Below are 20069 nucleotides of genomic sequence, written 5' to 3' on the forward strand. Positions count from 1 at the left end.
GTAAAATATGGAAATGAGCCAATGCGCGTAAAAGCTAAGTGGAAATTAAAGCACACGAAAAAACGCCATAAAAAGGAATTTACAAATATCTTGAATTGAGGCGCTGTGTGCTTAAAATGCGTGGAACAACATTGAAAGTTCCAGCTTTTTACTCTGGAAGGCAAACGGAAAATTTTCAACTCAAAGAAAGAGTAAGTACTTCGAAAAAAATACTTATTGGTATCGTAAAGCGAACAAGCAGCAGTAGCGCAAATCTGAAATGTAGAAAATGAAAATATGTCCAAGGTATTTAACAGCTAAATATCAACAGCGGCGGTGTACACTCAATTAATTAAGCCGAATATTCAAATGAGAATTTATGCAAAGTGTTGGTCGATGTGGTGGAAAGTTCAAAATGAAATTGAAACCGCCAGCAAGAGTCGAAACGTCATCAAAATGTGGAATGTGGTGGCGAAAAAGTTCAAACATTTCTTGCGAATGGCGGCGCTCTATATATGTATGTATGTATGCATACATACGTATTTGTGTGTGAATCAGTAAAAAACTGTGTCATGGGCACTATGCCATTGCCAGTGTCATCGTAACGGAGCTGCCGCTTCCCACACAGCTCTCAAGTCAACGCCAACGTGCAATGGCTGCCATCCGCAACTAATTACGCGGTAAATGTACTGCTTAATAATTCCAGTTCACATACAAGTCTGTCTGCCCGCGCATACGAGCATGTTTACCTACAATACGTTAACAAAAATGTCAACCAGACGTAAACAAAAACTTCGACGTAAAGTCATTACTTTGCACATACGCCTTACCGTATGCTACAAAATCTTGACTTTTTTGCAATTGATGGCAAAATCATTTATGGGATACTGTAGGAAATTCAAGTTTACTTGACACTTTACTATTAATATACCATTCCTACTTAAATATAGCATGAATAAAAGAGAGCTGGAATTTAAATCTTCCTTAGGGCGTGCAGTTTATCAGTAGCATCACAAAATTCAGGTTACCCGAGTCTATAGTGAAGGTCTGGCTTCCCAGTAAAAACTGGCATAAAGTGAAAAAATATTATGAACAGTAATTAGAAAAAAAGATTAGCAGAAATAAACATATCAGCTCTTCTACTTCTTTGACTGCCTAAACTTTGATAGAGTATACTCAAGAGAAAATTTTTCGGCTACTCCGACGAGCATATCCATTTGTTCTCATTTCACATCGTAATATCTAATCCTGCAAAATGATTTTTCCCTACAGGGTGGCTTAAGTATGCTTGCAAACGAAAAGTAATTGATTTAGCTTATTTGATTGCAGTCAAGGCGAATTGAATATATTTTTCAATACACACAAATTGGCGAATAAGCTGTTTTATGTGCTGGTAATGCATGAACATTAGAGCGGTGTGATTTGCAGGGAGACAAAAATAGCGGCAACATAGCATTTGCGGGAAATTTTCGACGGGTAATTCTGAACAACATTGCCTAAAAGATTATAGGTCTAAAACCGGTTTGGAACCAGCGATTTTTAAAGCGAATTTGTTCGGCAGTTTTTGAGATATCCGAGTGATATTTAATACGTAGGTACATTTTGATATTCCACTGATCACTTTCTGAATCTGACCGATTGGACTACTACTATATATCACATAGCTCCCACACAACCGATTGCACGGATTTTTTAAACTTCGCCTTAAAAACCGCCAGCTCGAAACAAGTTTTAGACCCATAGTCCTTTGGCAAAATTTATTTAGAAGTATAAAGAAAAAAATCAACCCCCTCTAATGCAGATGGCTTTATACGTAGAAAAGTTTACAATTGTTTGCGCGACTGTGCAAATTTGCTTTTCTCGTGCATATTTCAAGATTTGTATTGTATTGTATATGAATGTGGCTGTATGTATGTCATGTGAAAATGTCGCGATAAATTGCCAGTTAATTGATTTGTAAATAATTAAATTAGTTGAGCATTCCAAATGTCATGCGAATGGTTACAACAGATTTGTCTTTTGTGGGGATAATGCACGTATGTATGTATATATTTAATTTTATCTTTAGTATGTCAAATATTACGTGTTTAAATTATTACTAGCAAATGGTATATATCTCTAAATTTTTTATAACACCCTATGGTTAAACATCAGCGCTCCTAAATGTAGGCAATGACTGTCGTATTAAGTTGTATCTGTATGTACTTCCTCTAATATTTTTTAGATTATCTAAAATGAGGATAAGTTAGAAGGCATTGCAGCCTAGTTGCCCTCATTTTAATGAGCAGAAACCTTTTGTATTCTGCTGGTTGGCCTTAGCAGAAAGTAATCGATGATATCTACATATGCATGTATAAATGTGGCAACCCTGATATTTTTTGTTAGTAATCACAAAAAAATTATAATACTTCCAATGAACCAGTAAGAAAAGAAGTCGTTAGTTGGTTGACTCTTTCACTTTGTGAAAATTCGACAATGGTTGCTAAGTAAGTATATCTATTTGTTTAGAGTATGTAACTAAGATTGATTAAGCGTGGAACTACTTCGCGCTGTTGAATGTGTATTAATAATTACATTCTCTCATTCATAAAGATAAGTTTTGAAAAAATAAAGTAGAGACCGAGAAATAAAATAGAAAATTTAAAATAATATAAAATTTGTTGATAACACCGGTCAACACGATTTTTGGGTCTGACATCTACATGTAAAATTTTAGTTTCTCCTATGACAAAAATAAGGACAATTTTTTTCGGTTAAAGTTTGCTTTCGTAGAAATTAGAGCAATTTTTCGATGATTCTTATATTTTTTCTACAATTTCACTATAGATTATAATTAGAAAACTGTTTTTTAGATACAAGAGTCGTTTTATTCAAGATGTGTGATAAACAATAATATATAAATGTAAAATGACAAGAAATTACTGTCTAAAAGTGAATATTTTTTGTAGTTCTTTTATACTCATATGAGCTCTCTCGTATTACACCTCAAATATACTTATCGATGTAGCAAACTTAAAGAAATAAAGATTAATATTTAAGTGTTTTTCAATGTCTAGAATCAGAATTCAAGCATGAGAACAGAAACCCCAAAAAAAATATTTTTTTTTGTTGACCGGTGCAACTAATACGAAAGAGGGAAATAAATATATAACGCATTTTTATCCACGTCGGCTCTACTAAGTGGGTATTTGATTTCTGCTGCTGTTTTAAATAAGCATATCTGGAAGATATTAACATAACCTTGAGTAATCATAAGAACAATTTTGAGACTGGTTTCTGATTAAGATAATCTAAGGAAGATCTAGATGGTATATAAAAATAAATTTTGATTATGCCTCTAACAATATCCAAGTAAAATATATACGGATGCATTGAAAATCTATTACAATATCATAACCTTTATTTTGGTAGGCCATTTCGGCTGGGTGCGGTTTGCCGGAACTGCCATAAAGCAGTATTGAGTAGATTTTATCGTTGCCGGCATAGGCGCCTACATTCGGCTTTATTGCTTGCGAAATGCTCATGAAGTGAGCGAAATCATTGGCATAATGCCAAGCGAACAGAGCGGAAATGCCAACACAAACAATCAATATGGCAAATAGAGGGAAAACAAACAGCCATTTGAAACGCACATACACAATTACACAATACACCATTTAGGACTAAATATATACTTGTCGCCTTGTATACATATATGTCGTATATATTTGCGCTCTGGAATGCACATAACTGCCTTGGCTAGCACATTTATCATACAACAAAGCATACTATTAATGTCCAGATAAGCAGAAAGCAAATCTCGATAAAAGTAAGGCTATGCTGAGACCCATTAAAATCAAGAAATGAAAACGAAGCCAAACGCATATTGGCAACTTGCGAAGCGGCGAAGTAGCCTAATGGCGTGAAAAGCAATTGGAAGCATAAAAGTGTAGGTGTAGTATGAATGTCGTGGAGGTGTACATAGCTTTCTCCAAAAACGCGCCATGCCCATTTATTGATTTGGTTAGGTTTAAGTGCGAGCACAAAGTAACTAGCCAAGTAGAAGTGAGATTATTTTGTGGGCTTTTGGTAAGGGAAAAAGCGTGTGGCAGAACGTTCATGGCAGACTTATGAACATACACACAAATACACAATATTAGCCAAGTACATCAAACATGCTTTGTTGTTGGCAAGTAGTGCAAGCTGATCCGATCTCCTTCTCATTCTTTGAGCTGACCTTACATTAAAGTGTTTCCGAAAATTTAATAAGTCAACGCCTAAGGACATCGGCACTTATAACGTAGGATATTGGCAAAGATAAAACTGTATGTTAGACCCACTAAATATTAATTACTTCTAACATATCTACAAACATTAACAAACTAGGGGAGGTCAGAAAGCTTGTGTAGTGGTGGAATTCTATTTTTTATTGAAGGAAATGAGGAATCGGACTGATATCACTCTCTAGAATTATTGTCAACTTAAGGAAAAGCTTATAAAACACGTCTTCGCCATAATTAACGGATAATTTAGTAAAACAAAATAAGCCATAAAATGTTTTAGAAACTAGAGAAACTCTATTTAACACAGCTAATAATATGTGTTTGCTAACTCAAAATGTCAAATATTTTTTTTTTTTTGAAAAAATCAGGTTTTGATCTAAGAAGCGGAAAACTGGGAAATGAAGGAAACAGTGCATTCTAGATTATTCGTTCTTAGCGCCTATACTATTTTTTACTTGACCTGGCCTACCTGAATTTTTATTAGACTGGCTCGCATTAATCTTCGCATTGGTAAAGCCCACAAAACATGTTTTTTGGGCTTGATCCAGGATCTTGCTATGTCCGTTTCTGTCTGACTAAACAAGTGCATGCTAAAGAGAACAAAATAATAAATCATTGTCAGCGCTTTCTAAAGCCAAAAAGTTATCACAGCACCCTCGCAAATATTTCCATCAAATCAAGTAGAATACGCGGCGAATTTTGGGGGAACACATGAAAGTAAATAAGCAAGTCAAATACTGAGTGCTAAAGTTTCCGCAAATAGCTATAAGATGCTTTTGGCAAATAGTTACTTGCTTTGTGGAGAAGAAATGCACACAAATCTGTTACAAAAATACACATATACACATATATATTTACATATTTATGTGCGCAAACTATCCGACTTGTTAAATATTTGTCTGCACGTTGCGGTGTATGTACATTCACTACAGTCGTCGCAGCGATAGAACTAATACCGCAAACAACTGTACGCCAAAATCGGAAATATATTATTCAAAAGTTTTCTTACGCGTGCACGCACACCAAGACTACATTTATACTCACATATAATATTATGTGTAGAGTATATTTATTTATGTATATTTACGGCAGTGTTGTAGATCTTAGGAGGAGTTTTAGCAGTGCCTTAAAGTAAAATAAATAGTTCCGAAGGGTTTTTAAGCTAGCTTAAAAGATTAAGAGGTTAAATGAGTTTCATGGCATAAAAAACATATTATAGTCTTATTTAATTCTATAATATCTCTAGAATATTGTCGTCTCAAGATAATCGAATAATATTTTTGATGACACCGCCTCTTAATGTTGCTCGCTCGTTGTCGGCTGTATACACAACTTTATCTCAAATAAATTTCACACAGGTCTTCGAAATATAATTCCAGTAAAAATATAAAAAAAAACTAGAGAAATTTTCACCAAGATTTGCATTTTTTTGTAAAAGCGTTTGCCAAAAAATACTCTCTTTTATTGTTTTTTTTTTGTTTTCCCTCGGTCAAATGCCAAGTTTATAATCATAAACCCTTTTTTTCTTTTCACTATTGATGATCCTGTAAGAAGTTGTGCTGTCAACGCGGTGGCAGATTTCTTCCAAAGGACTGCAAGAGGTGATCTTCTATTAGCGGAGATTTTAATATTTTCCTCTGAAAATTTTGATAAATTTTTACCTAGACAACACCAGTAGCAGATGTTTTTTCTGAACTCACGCAGTCTGTTAAACATATTCCACCATGCAAAATGAATTTGTATCCTTTAATTATGCATAACTTAAGGCATAATATTAAATCAAAATATGATTACTTATATATAGCAAACGCGTACTTCAGTTTCTTCTTCTTACATTAAGTCCTCAGAGTCCTTAGTTTATTATACAAAATTTACATAATTCTGCAAAAATATATATTTCCCTACTATAGTTTACTTACGATAAATGAAGATATAACGATTAAATTTCCTTTGTGAAGCATGTTCCTCTGTAAAAAGGTTAACTCAAAATATTCTATGAACCCTTTTGTTAGATAAAAATTATTCAATTTAGTGTGAGCCTAATGTGCAAAAGCTAATATGCATATATATTGAAACACTTTCGCAAGTGATTCGCACAAAATATTCAGATATAGTATATAAATATATATTATTTCTTTTTCTCTATGTGCGGCAGAGAAGATAAGTAGGCCATAACTAAATCACATTGCCTGGTGATTGACTCTGTCAAAGCTGGTTAAAATATTAGCAAATATATAACATTCAATACCTATTTACTTTTGCAAGCTTACATATACAAAAGCACATAAATTTAATAAAGAAAAGCTTTGAAACAAACATACATATGTCTCCGTTCTAATGCAAATCTTGATAAAAAATCTCTATCGAATGTCTGCTTGAGCAAGCGGAAGAAATATTGGATATACATACATGCATATATGTATGTATGTCAAAATATTTTTTTGGAAAAATATGCTTTCTGCTGCTTTTATTTAAGAAAATGCCTGCTTGAGTGGACCCTTAGGAAGTTAAACTTCGTGATGAGTTCTGAAGAGGCGATAATTTTGGTCTGATTCCGCTAAATAGGCTGATATTCGTCAAATAAATGTTGGTAAATGCATATGATCTTTACTTAGACATAAACATGTCATTTCTTTTATCGCGCAAGATTTAATAAACTTCAAGTAAGAAAGATGCATGCAGATCATATTTAATGACTGTAGATAATTCACTTCCTTTCCATTTTAAATGTTTTATATTATACACATTTGAGACAATAATCTAATATCTTCTCTATGTCATTACAAAAAAAAAATTGTATTTTTCTTCCATTTAATTTGTTTCCCTTGAAGAACTGAGCATAGCGAAATGTACACTGGCGAAAAATCTCAGTCACGCCCAAACCTCGGCAGTTACTCAAGTGAGCAAACAGCGCCGAAGTGTTAAATACTAATTATGCTGCAACAACGAACCAATAGTCTGTTGAGAAAAAGTTAAAACCCAAGGCGAAGTAAAAAACTTCACTTTCATGATTTGTTTGTAGATTTCGTTAAATGCCGGCTTTTGAATATTTTGTCTTGTTGCTCATTGATTTTTATGTAGTCCATTTAATCTTCTACAAACATGTCTGCCAGCATATACGAACATTTACACATACTGTCTCATTTTGATTGTTATTTTTTGTATAATTTCCACGCAAGTATTATTGCTGGCGACTTCGTCTAGCTGAAGCCTATTATTTTTAATATTTGTGGAGCTGTTGTATACTTGAAACCTACTTGAAGACGATACTAAAAGCTTGCGCTAAGAACCTAAAATCGTGTATTTTTATAATTACTCGTGTTCAGGTTGAAGACAGCTATCTTTCAGCATGTGATGTTCATTCTAAAACCACAATCATAGAGTGCTTTTAAGAAGCGCACAATTTCCTAAAGGCATGGCTGACAAACCAGTAACTAAAGAAAACACATATGTTTGATACTTATATTTCATATGCTTTGCCAAGTTAATATGTCAGTACTAACATTTATTTCCGAAACGTGCGTATGCGGATAAAAAAATAATTCAACAAATATACTTCATTAAAAAATTATTTTTAGTGTGGCTTGCGTGCTAAAGTGAAAATATTTTAGTGGATTCTTTCACTGTAACTTTTATTTTTCCAGTTTTCGCACTTTTTAATAAAAATTTACTTACCAACATGTTGCACGAAACCTTAGAAGTCCTATTGCAAAATATTATCTGAACATTTCCGTTCCAATACATTATTAAAAACTACGAATAAGAACAAGGGAGGTATATACTTATATATGTACATACACATATATAACAAATGTATGTATATGAGTACATTCACTTATCATTTCGCATTTACTGAGACGAAAACTTATAAAAATGCTCAAACTTACTTCGTTGCAGTTAAAAGGTAGCGCAGTAATAAAATGTGGGTCAAATAACAACGGAAGTCAATGCACCGATATGGGCCACGCATACCAATGCACCATTCCGTGCATGTATGTATATGTATTTACCCAGCAAGGGTTAGTGTGAGGTCACAAGCGCCACTGACTGGCATATTGCAACATGTGCAGGAGGAGTGCGGCGAATGCGGCCACAGCAGCGCACAGCCGTAAGTCAAAGATTTTGCGCAAAAATTATGACAGTTCAACAAATGCACAGCGGGAAAATAGTTTTCTGCTTGCTCGCTCGTATTTGCCATGCGCTGAGGGGAAATGGCGGCCAAAAAATCACGAAGCAGAGACATGCATTGCGGAATATATAACGGGGCGTATAAATTAAAGATTTTCTACAAATACATACATATACATATATGTTTGTATGTTTATATATTTACATATTTGCTGTAATGTTTATATATATATACAAGCATACAGTTACATGCTCGTACGTGTGTTTTGTAAAAATATAGTTTTATGGCTGCCTTACTTGGCAAACAAATGCGTCTGTTGGCAACGAGAAAACTTTAAGTAGTTTATAGCTTCTCTAAAAAATTAATGAAAAAGTTGTTTCTAATGAAAAAGGGACGAGCATTTCAAAAGTCTCTCTACATCTTGGGAACTTCTATGGAAACTTTTTGAGCTTCTGCGTTCTGCTTGCTTTTAGATTTTTAACAAAAGACACAAACAACTGTAATGAGTGGCGAAAGTGCGCGCTTAAGTCATCATTGTCAATCTAAATGTGTATGTATATGAAAATTCGCAAACAAATTAAGCATTCAGTGAATAAAATAAAAAACTAACTAAACTGCCGCTTTACATTTATTTAAATTGTATCCTGCTGATGCTTTCTAAAGATATTATTACAATTTAACTCGGCTTAATTTATTGCTTAAGTTTGAGGAGTTTTAATTAATATACCACATATGCTAAAGTCTTTTAATAGACCTTCGAATTTTTGAAAATTGTAAAATTCCTCCATCAGGCCACTTGCTTTTGCCTACTTTCTTATATCTCCTTGCTTTTTTAGCCAAAGGCTGTAGTTCTGAAGAAGTACATATATTTCCGGCCACAAATACTGTTACTGACCGTTACAAGAACTTCAATTGTGGTTCCAAAGGCAAGCCAACTGGCTCCAGTATGCTTAACCATACATTAATAAGTTAAAGATGTTCGTGATATCGTTTGACTAACAGCACAACAATATATTCTAATTTCAAGGCTAAATTGACTATAAACAGACCGAATTAAGCAAGGGTGACAGTGCCTAAAATGTTGAGCAACTATTTGCCAACAACATCAATCGCCATTGAAGTGGACAATTTTTGCAAAAAAATAAAAAAAATTATGTAAAGCGTACCTCGCTATTTGCTCCGCACTATCTGTTCGCCTAAAATTTGTTTGCACATTTTTTATTGCGAATTCAACTCATTTGCTTGCTCAGTTGTTAGTTCGCTATCAACACCATCAAGAATGACCCCTTAACCGCTTCGCCTCCCTCTCTACCTCATTCAGTTCCACGTAATGGTCATTTCATTGTTCATTGTTGCGTTCGTGCAACGTTTCCCCATTTGAAATTGTTATTAAAAGCAGGCGCGGCGCGGCATCAGCGCTCACATGTCTGCGAAAAACAAACAAGCTCTTCACACAGGCATACAAACCGGTTAGTGTGTCTGTGCGTGCATGTGTGTACACACTGTTACAGTAAGCAGTGTTTATCAACATGGCGCCATCTTTATTGCTGTCGACGAGCGCGAAAATTAAAAAAGAAGAAATCTGACAAACAAAAACTGTCGTCGTTCTGAAAAAATTGCTGCGAAAAATATTGTTAGGAAAAAGTGGTTGCTAACACATGTTTTTGGTCAGTTAGCTGCCTCCTTTATTCGCCCTCATTCATTTTGTTTTTGCGATTCGCTGCGTATAAAATTCCTATTTACATTGTACAGATTTTCGATTGCCTTTTTGTGTGCCCCATTTGTGATTCTAAATAGCAAATTTCAACTAACAATATACTGTTTACCATGCCACCGATTTCTGTTGAGTTTCGGAGGAAAACTATTGAAGTGACAGAATAATTTTGGACTATTTGGTTGTTGTAGACGAATTTCATCAAGTAACAGTGAATATGTAGAGCTTGTAGATGAAAATGAGTAAGTGTATGAACGAATGTTAGAAAAATTAGATTTACTTATTTTGAGTTTCAAGGGTTAAACATTTTTCTTTATATATTTATATTAAGATTTTGGTTCTCAGGAAGTGTAAATTAATATAAATAATAAAAAAAAAAAATTATTGATAGCAGAAGAGTGTTCAATTTTCAAATTATTTTTTAGTCGTCAGCGATAAATAATGAACCAAACTACAAAACTGAAATACGTAAATACGAAAATGTAACAAATCAGCTTTGAGTTTTTCCTTGTCGGGTCTGTATTTTCAAATTAAAAAGAGAAAATAATTAAATCGCTACATCAGATTTCGGTTTGGGCATCACCATTTTCGTGTTTGAAGAATATTCGAAAACTAAAAACTTCTCGTGTTCGCTCAAGTTGTTCACTAATATTAGAGGTTAGAAAAAGTAGTAGTTTCCACTTAATTCCTGGTCGATTGCTAAATTTTCGCTTCGTTGATTACACTGATATGTGATTCTACACTCGCATTCTATTTTGAATATGTTGAGAAAATAATTAAAAATATTTACGAAAATTAACCAACACTCCACTGCATGCAGAACGCTTTACAAGAAAAATATCACTCATCCGTCATGGCAGCCGAAAATTTTCATGATTTCCATAATTTGTAACGCTTACTCATTATATCTGAAATAAAACTCAAGGACGAAATTTCGCGTTTGAACCACAATTACAACGTGGGGCGAACGAAATTAATTAAAGTAAAATAAAATACTGCAGGGTGGCAAGGCAGGTACATATGAATGAGTACGTACCAGTGTAAAAAGTTAATGAGATTTCTTTGAGCCAAAGCAGCTTATTATTTTTCCATATAAAATTTTCGTTAGGTAAAATAAGTTGGTCGTAGGAAAAGTGAGTGCTGAAGCAAATGAAACAGAATTCAAAAAAAAAGCGAACAACCATACATACATAACTAATAAGTCGATTAATACACACACTTGTAACGCGCTGCGTCATGCGTATGCCACATTTACAGTTTGGCGTAAATCTGCGCTATGCCATGTCTGCAAGCGCTGCCTGAACAGATTTGCGAAAATGATTTGAATGGAAATTGGTTGCTACATACCGACTGACGTAGGCACATACACATTTCTATGAACAGAATTTTCACTGAAGAAATTTCCACGAACGCACGTGCATACATTTATGTACATACACACATATGTGTGCGCACACCCTCGAAGGTGAAAATCACTGCAAATTAATTTTACCAGCACAGTGGCGGCAACAAAATAATATATGTAAGGCGAAAATTTGCAAAAATTATGCCACAGCTTCGAATGCTTGCGAAAATTTTTTATGTATGTCGCCTGCAGCTTTTTACACGCCGCCGCATGCATACATTTACTTACAAACTAACTAAATTTTTGTCGTTTATGCGTTCGTGGAATTGTGGGAAATTGCAATTAATTTTGATGAGATTTATTATTGAGTTTGGATTTTCGTTGAAATTCTGCATTTATTTACACACTTTTTGTGTTTGCTGTCGCCTTTTTGATGCAGTTTAAAGTTTAATGGAGTTTAAAAATATTTCCTGGAAAATCCGTTTGCCAGAAAATCTAGTAGAAATATATAATATTCTAGTGTCAGCAGTTGAATTCCTGAGTTTGTGTATTGCTGATGTGAATTCTAGTCTCACTTAAATTTAAAAATACCCGCCATAGAAAGAATGAAAAGTTCATGACTTTTCTCTGAGGAACAAAAGCTCTAAAAAATTAAAAAACGATTCTGCTGACTGTGAAAAGGGGTGATCGCGATAGATCTAATTCTACGGATATCAAAGCGGTCTGCCTAACATATAGTGTGTTAATATTTGAGTATAGGGAAGCCTCGTGGAAAGTGCTTGCAGCGCAAACTCTCAATCATCCATGAACTCATGGTCTGACAAGTCAATAAATTCGATACTAATATTGCAAGAATTGAGCTTCTAGTTCTTTAGAATTTTTTCCTCTCCCCAGCAACATTTTCTGTGCTCAGATTTCTAGAAGGGCATTTTGAAACAAAAATCGTGCCCGAAACGCCTTATTGAAAAGTAAGTTAGTTCGCTATAATACATTTATAGCCCTCAATGGAGTTTAAATTGATTAGTAAATTTAAATTTGCCAAAATATAATGTTTTTCCTTAAGACGAGCTCTTCGTTTGCTTGTGAATAGCGCGTGAGATATTTATATGACAAGTTTATATCGAATATAGAATTATTAATGTTAATAATATATGTACGTGTATATTTCTTTATTTATTAAAAATATGCTTAAATACAGCAGCCCATACTAATCCCCGTTTTTCTATATATTTCAGACATTTGCATTTTTGCCAAGCTATGGCAGCTACCGAGCCATCACCATGCAACTTTACAAAATTGCATGTATGATTTACTATATTTTTTTTTCAAAGATAATGTTTTGGTAAACCAGCAAATTAGAATCTTCCAAAGCAAACATGTTAGCACACCAATACATATAAATAATGTAATAGGTATAAACCAGTACGGACTTGTATATGAACAATGCTTCAGTTAGGCGAGTGAAGTGAGCAATGCAATTTGACCTTGATCAGATGAGGTACAATGTCATTGACGCAACCCGATTCGATAGTTTTTGTGCCAATTAATTAACGCTACGGTACGCTTCTAGCATTTTCATGCTTAATTGAGTTGTAGAGGAGATAACTCTGGTGTGTTTGGAAAGTTCCCCCCCTCGTTCACACATCTAGGTTTATTTAAATCAGCGCACGTAATTATGTTAGTGTCTGTACAAGTTTGTTTGTTTGCGAAAAGCGAATAGAAACTTTCGCTCCAACTGCCAACGAGCTGTTTCATATGTGGCCTACGCTTACACCCGTCGTTCTCCAATTGTTAATACAGCAACAAATAGGCAGTTTTAACTTATTTATTGCGGGGCGCGCGTGACTATTTTTTAGAACCATTTTGATTAAGCAAAGAGATTTTCGCGGAGCTTGTTATCTCATCAGGAGCATTTTCGTGAAAGCCACGTGCTACAAACATGCCAGGAAGTTGGCTAATGTAGACAAGAATGTGCTTATGAATAAAATTTTGTTAACTATCAGGCACCCTCCACTTTACTTTGGAATACTACTTTTACCACGCAAACATTTAAATATTATAAACTGTGTGTGTTCTTCACATCTTTCATTGAGACTAAAATTTAAAATTATCACATAATTAGTTGAAAGTATTATGCCTAGGCATTCTGATTGAATTTGATTACTTTTTCGAAAAATTCACGCATAATGTGAAGATCAGCATGACCAATTTTCAAATCACATATATTTCTGACATTGCGTCATCTTGCTGAAGGACCCTTAGATTTCCATCGACGGTTCCATGAAATAAACTAAAGCAATCACTTTTTGCTCAAGCCTTGTCTTCACATGTCATAAGCGTTTAATGTCAGCAGCACTTTCTTGCTCTAACTGAGTAGACGAAAATCACTTACACTCTCCAACAATTACTTTTCTGAAATTTAATGTCAATCACTTAAACAAATTTTACTTTAGTATGTACTTATGTTTGTGAAATTGTTTGTGTTTAAGTGAGAATTTCTCCTTAACGAAGTTAATATTAATTAAATTTTGTGATATGTGATTAATATGAAATAAGTGTAAGTCAATTTATTTGAACACTTTATGTTTCTGAAATCTATCAATCAATCACTTCGCTTTGTAAGTCAAATTATTTAAGGGCATATCATCACTTAAACCAATTATTCATTTTCAAATGCCTTTGGCTTTCTGTACTCGTATAGCTTTAAAATCCGATAATTTATCACTGAAAAAAGAAATTATTATTTTTATTACACAATCAATTGTGCTCGAAAATGAGATGGCAATGAAAGTAAATAAAATTACATATATGTATGTATATTATATTTTATTGACGTTAGTCATCAATCGTTTAATGAAATCCTGAATAACAGTTTTTACAAATACACACATTGCGGCACAGTGTATGATTTCGTGATTACTGTAAAATAGGCTCTAAAAATACCGGAAGTTTTAATACGACCCAATGAAATTTCTGCTCCAAAAAATTTCAACCAATTGGGGGATATGGCTTTGAATTTCAACACGTTTTTACTACTTGAACTGGTGGGAATCCTAATGAAATTATTTCTTGGTACTTCGACGATTTCTCAAATGGTTTTGGCTTAATTATAAATACATTTTACACACAGACTCCTAACTTTATAAATTTCTTTGGTTTTTATGCTATTTAATTTATTAAAACATTCACTAACTTGTGACAACTTTCTATTTTATTTTTTTTTTTAATTTTATTAAATGTTTTAAATTTATTTTTAAGTTTGAGCAAATCGTCCCACTGTCCGTCACTTGTTATCGCAAAACCTGTATTTTCGCTTGCTATTTATATACGATGTGAATGTTTTGTTGTTCCTAAAAGCTGCTGCTACTGCTGTTGTCAGTGCAAGTAATTGAATTCTAATTTATGTAAGAGGTTTTAAGTATTTTGCTGCAGGTCCTTGTATGCAAATAGTATACAAAATACGCGCTCATTGTGAATCAGGAAATCAGCAATAAATCGATACAACAAGCACTATATGTATGTATATGTTTTGTATTTGGGTGGGCATTACTTATTCGAATGGGTATTACTTGTATTAGATAAGTATGTTTGGTATATTTGAACATAAGTGTTTAATATGAAAGACTTAAAACTGTCACAAGTTCAATTTAACCTCATCTTGATTGATTTTGTAATGCTTGTAAATATATTTGTTGTTACAATTTAATTTTTTTATTCTATTTGTTGTAATAATTTAATGTGTAATGCAAAGCTTTCAATTATAGCAAGCTCTTCAACTAGTGTTTTCTGGTCTTAAATTTAGGATGATTTTCATTATAATGTATTTTTCTGCTTTCCCAATCTTCAGCTATCCACCACACATTCGTTGTCAACAGTTTTATTATAATAAATTAAAATTGATTGGCAGCACCTATAATCAGCTGAGCCGTCATTTGTGTGCGTGTGAACCTTTTTTCAGCTGTCAGAGAAAATAGTCGAAATAATGGTTAATTTAATTTCTCACGTTCAGAAAATTTAACCTCCACACTGCCATACATCATGGCATGTAGAGATATTTGTTGTGGTCATATATAAATCATAAACTAAGGACTAGGCTATAGATGGCAGCGGCAAACATATACATATGTCCGTTAAGCCACAGACAGCGCGACCGAAACCGTGCACATGGAAATACTAATAAGCGGCGACCTCTAGCAGGCAAACACTCGCACCAAGTAAATACTAATATATTCGCTTTAACGTATTTGCAATTGGTACAGTGTATGCCTCAGTGAATAGTTAATATGCGCACACATACATACATGTACTTTGTGCAAAGCATACACGCATACATTGAATATTCAAAACAGTATCTGACCAAAAACATTTTTTTAAATTTTGTAAAAACCTTTTTAATATTTTATGTAGTAGAGTGTCATCTACCTTAATTTCTATAAGGCTCTAATTTTGGAGTTAAGCTTGCGAAAATGTTTGGTAAAACTCTTCCATAAAACCGTCAGAAGGGTACCTCAAATGAACAGACTAGCGGATATTGTCAAGCACAATACTGGGTGTACATATCACACGATAATTCCGCCAGTGGGCGGGTAATCACTATAGCAGCAGTTCAAGCCGCTTCAGAAAGGTATGTATGTATATTTCAATAATTATTTTACAAATTTTTTTTCAGCATATTTATTGTAATTTTATGACGATATCTCACACCTTCGTATATGAGACCATGAATTTTATGCAAAGTATACTCAACCTGAAGTGCAGAGAACCTGTTTTTGACAAAGGACACAGATTTCGAACGTTACATCACTGTTGTCAGTTGGAAATGAAAAGAAGCCTTATTATGCTAGGTCCTTTTGAAATATTTTTGCTGCTGGAAGCGAAATTACACGAAATGGAAAGTGAGCGTTTTTCTAGCTCGACTTCAACTAAATTCTAATAATGCAATAAGAGGTCATAATATAAATTTTATGAAATAATTTCGGTTTTAACCATTTTCGTAATTTGTGGGATGAGAATTTTTATCTTCCTTCATATCAGCTTTGATGTATGTGACCTTTATTCGTAGTATATTAGACAGAAATGTTATTTTCTGGAGTTCCCTTCACTAGTGATGTGTGGGAGGTGGGTGTGGTTATTTAACAATTTGACCTTGTTTCATATCTTAGCAGGAAATACTGCTACAAAGCGCCTGTGGTTTTTAATGTGTGTATTTGCATGAATCCAGATTTAAAATTTTGTCAAAACTGTCACCTCCCCTCCCTCTACATACTCGTTTGTTAACCCCCTAAGTTGTGTATATTTGCATAACCTAAAGTCACTTTTTTCTAGTTCGTTTAAGATTTGTGTAATCCACACAAAACTAGAAATTAGAATTAATATTAAATCGAAAATCCACTGCTCATCATCATACAGAACAAAAATGAATGCTGCGCTTTCATTTGTAAGTAATAAAGCGCAAACCCTGACCTACAAAATATGAATGGGCATAGACCAAATATTTATGTGCGCAAGTACACATGACGTTGCCGTTTCGTGCACATAATGACATGTTGATAGAAGCCAACATAAAGATACGTTACAACTACTCAAATTACCAACCGTACACACAGAAATAACATACGATTATAGCGATTTTGTATATATGTAAAATAGCAAATAAACATACATATGCGTACAGAGAAACAGGCTAAGCAAAAGTTTTTATGCCACAAGCCGCCCCAAAAAGCAACTGTGCAAACATCGCAAAACCACAAAAGATGTAAAACTGTCTGTTTAAATTAAAGTGAGTTGCGGTTGGTTAGCGGCATTTTGAGGCCCTTTGCAATACGCTACCAATATGAGTGTTTGTGTATGGGTGCATTGCATATGTATGTGTGTGTGTGTGTTGGCTTAGTCCTTGACTTTTGTCAAACTTGCTCACCAACCCCTCTACAGCTTGCGCTCTACATGCGCTCTACATGCGCTCTTGTTTCGTTTTATATGTCCAACTTGCCTCACACACACACACTGCCGCAAACATGCACACAAATATTGGCTTAGCAACTGGCTCAACCACTGTGCATCTTCAAGTTGAAAATTTTCTTTCACACTGGTTTCTCTGCTCTTGCATTTAGATTCTCCATTTTCATATATGCGCGCGTGTGAGTGTGTTTGTGTGTGTGTGTCAGTTGTACATCAAGTTTTGCTGTGTGCCACTTTTGCAGCACGCATGTTGCGCAATCATCGTGTGTCGTCGCAATGTGTTGCTGTTGGGGCAGTTGCTGCCACTGTTGCCCTTTACTCAAACATTGCATGCCATCCAATTCGAATGCAGCATCAACACATTGCGAGTTGCTCGCACACAGCCGCTTGTTTACATTTTCCACTTTGTTTTCCATTCAACGCTTTATGATTGCCGTATGTGCTGGTTGCTTGCACTTTTCAGCTCAGCAGTTGACAGTTGGAATTTGAAATTCAAATGCATAAACGCCTGTGAATTTATTGCTCCTTAATGCCATCGAAAAGCTGTTATTCCACTCGAACGCTATTGAAAGGCGTTTCGTATTCTGAGAAAAGTTTTCAGTGCAAAAATGTTTGAAGATTTTATCCTACAAGATTGGTTACGTTCATATTGTGTGAAGTGTGAATTTGATTATGATGTGATGTTTTGTTGTAAATCCATTGCCTGGCCAAGAGTTTAAGCCTATTAGAGATTTTAATGAAAATTTGACTGAGATTGACTTATCTTTAACAAAAATGTCATAGAATATGTGCCCTGGAAGCTTTATTAAATAAATTGGAAAGCTTAGCCGAATTTATGTTATACACTAAATTTCATTATATTATGTATATATAGTAACCATAGTCATGAAAATTTCCATTAACATTTAAATACATATATTTACCCTGTCTCGCTTCAGAAAAGATAACTGCAAATTGTTTTTGTTAAATGTGTTATCTGTAATTAGAAGAATTTAAAGAATATTATTAATAGAAAATATGTATATGAGGAAGAAATATAAATTAATATTATGATAATAATTTCTTTATCTATATATATATATGTATATATATATAATACTAAAATTATGGAGGGAACACTTCTCCAGCCTGCTAACGACAGTGAAAACATAACACCAGGATATGTCGAACCCGATTGCCTAATCGACGACGATGAAGCAGACGTTCCATTGCCCGACCATGAAAAAGAAAAACATAAAAAATTAATGAACAAAGAACAAACTCTATAAGTCCCTCATTAATCCCGTCGTGCTATATGGTGCAGATGCTTGGACGATGACAACATCTGATGAGTCGGATTTAGGAGTTTTCGAAAGAAAGGTACTGCGAAAGATTTGTGGTCCTTTCCGCGTTGGCCACGGTGAATTTCGTATTCGATGGAACGATGAGCTGTACGAGATATGCGTATGGACGAAAACGCTCCAGCTCTGAAAGTATTCGACGCAATACCCGCCTGGGAAAGCAGAGGAAAAGGAAGACATCCACTCCGTTGGAGAGACCGGGTGAAGAAGAACCTGGCTGATCTTGGTATCTCGAATTGCCGCCAAATTGCTAAAAGAAGAAATATTTGGCGCGCTATGGTTAACTTGGCTATAATCGCGTAAGCGGAGTCTACGCCAGTAAAGAAGAAGAAGCTCTATGTCAACAAAATGATATCAACGGATCAATAGAAATGACTTAACCTTGCTTTTGTCCCACCATGACATGTTTTTTTATCATCGTCTCACTTTTGCTACGATATTCGGCCGATTGATCGTCTGTTTCCATATTGTAAGCATAGATCCAAGACTCATCGTCAGTAATAATACGTTTCGTCACAACCTGGTTGTCGGAAAGCATTGTTTCACGTTAGCACGACGCTGGTTTTCGAAACAATTTTGTGATTTTGAAACCAATCGTGCTTCCACTTTTATATCACCGAAGACGCTTTCCAACATTATGAATATTTCGTCACCAGCAATTTGATTCGGCACACAAAATTTATTGGAACTTCCTTCTTGAATAATTTCGCGTCTTCTTCAGAAAGGCAAGCGTATATTAAACACTAATTTTGTTTTGAAACTTTGCGCATAATTTAAATTACAAAGTCTTGCTGTTTTTTGCCCGCACATAGTGTTTGGGGCACCTGCATTTTAATTAAAATTAAGTAGCAAATTAATTAGCTTCAATGGTCTTCGGCCTAGAAACAAATGCTACTTAATTGCATTATTTGTGGTTTGTTTATCAATATATTGAAAGTAAACATGAAATCTTCAGTAATTGCAAAGTTATATACATATATCAATAAAAAGCGCCAAAAATTGTGGCACGGAAATCACGTAAATAGGAAATTTGGCAAACTCAACAGAAAATGGGTCACAATTGAGATTTGGTATTTACAATTTATCTGTGTGCAAATATTATTGAAAGCCTCCGCAAATATTTACTTGTGCATAATATAGATAGAAATATATGTATATGTATGTATGTATATATCCGCACTTGCCACAGAGTGCATTTTAGTATACACGCATTTTCGCTGCTGGATTCGCTTAATTCTCATTTCCTTTACTATTTATTTCTTCAAACTTTCGTTATAGTGCACATATGTGCATATCTCGTGGTATAAATGAATGTGTATTATTGTTGGTGTTATTGTGTGTT

General features: G+C 34.3%; 1 protein-coding gene across 2 annotated transcripts in view; it reads right to left on the reverse strand.

Moving 5' to 3' along the window:
- The window catches only part of LOC120777742 (neuroligin-4, Y-linked), a 124968-nt gene that overhangs the window by 67321 nt on the left and 37578 nt on the right, over positions 1–20069 (reverse strand). For both annotated transcript variants that reach the window (XM_040109244.1, XM_040109236.1), the window contains one exon: positions 18311–18363. The gene's annotated coding sequence lies outside the window, so the exon portion shown is untranslated. The remainder of the gene's footprint in view (positions 1–18310; positions 18364–20069) is intronic.

The sequence above is a fragment of the Bactrocera tryoni genome, chromosome 1, assembly GCF_016617805.1.
Source record: "Bactrocera tryoni isolate S06 chromosome 1, CSIRO_BtryS06_freeze2, whole genome shotgun sequence".
NCBI lineage: Eukaryota > Metazoa > Arthropoda > Insecta > Diptera > Tephritidae > Bactrocera > Bactrocera tryoni.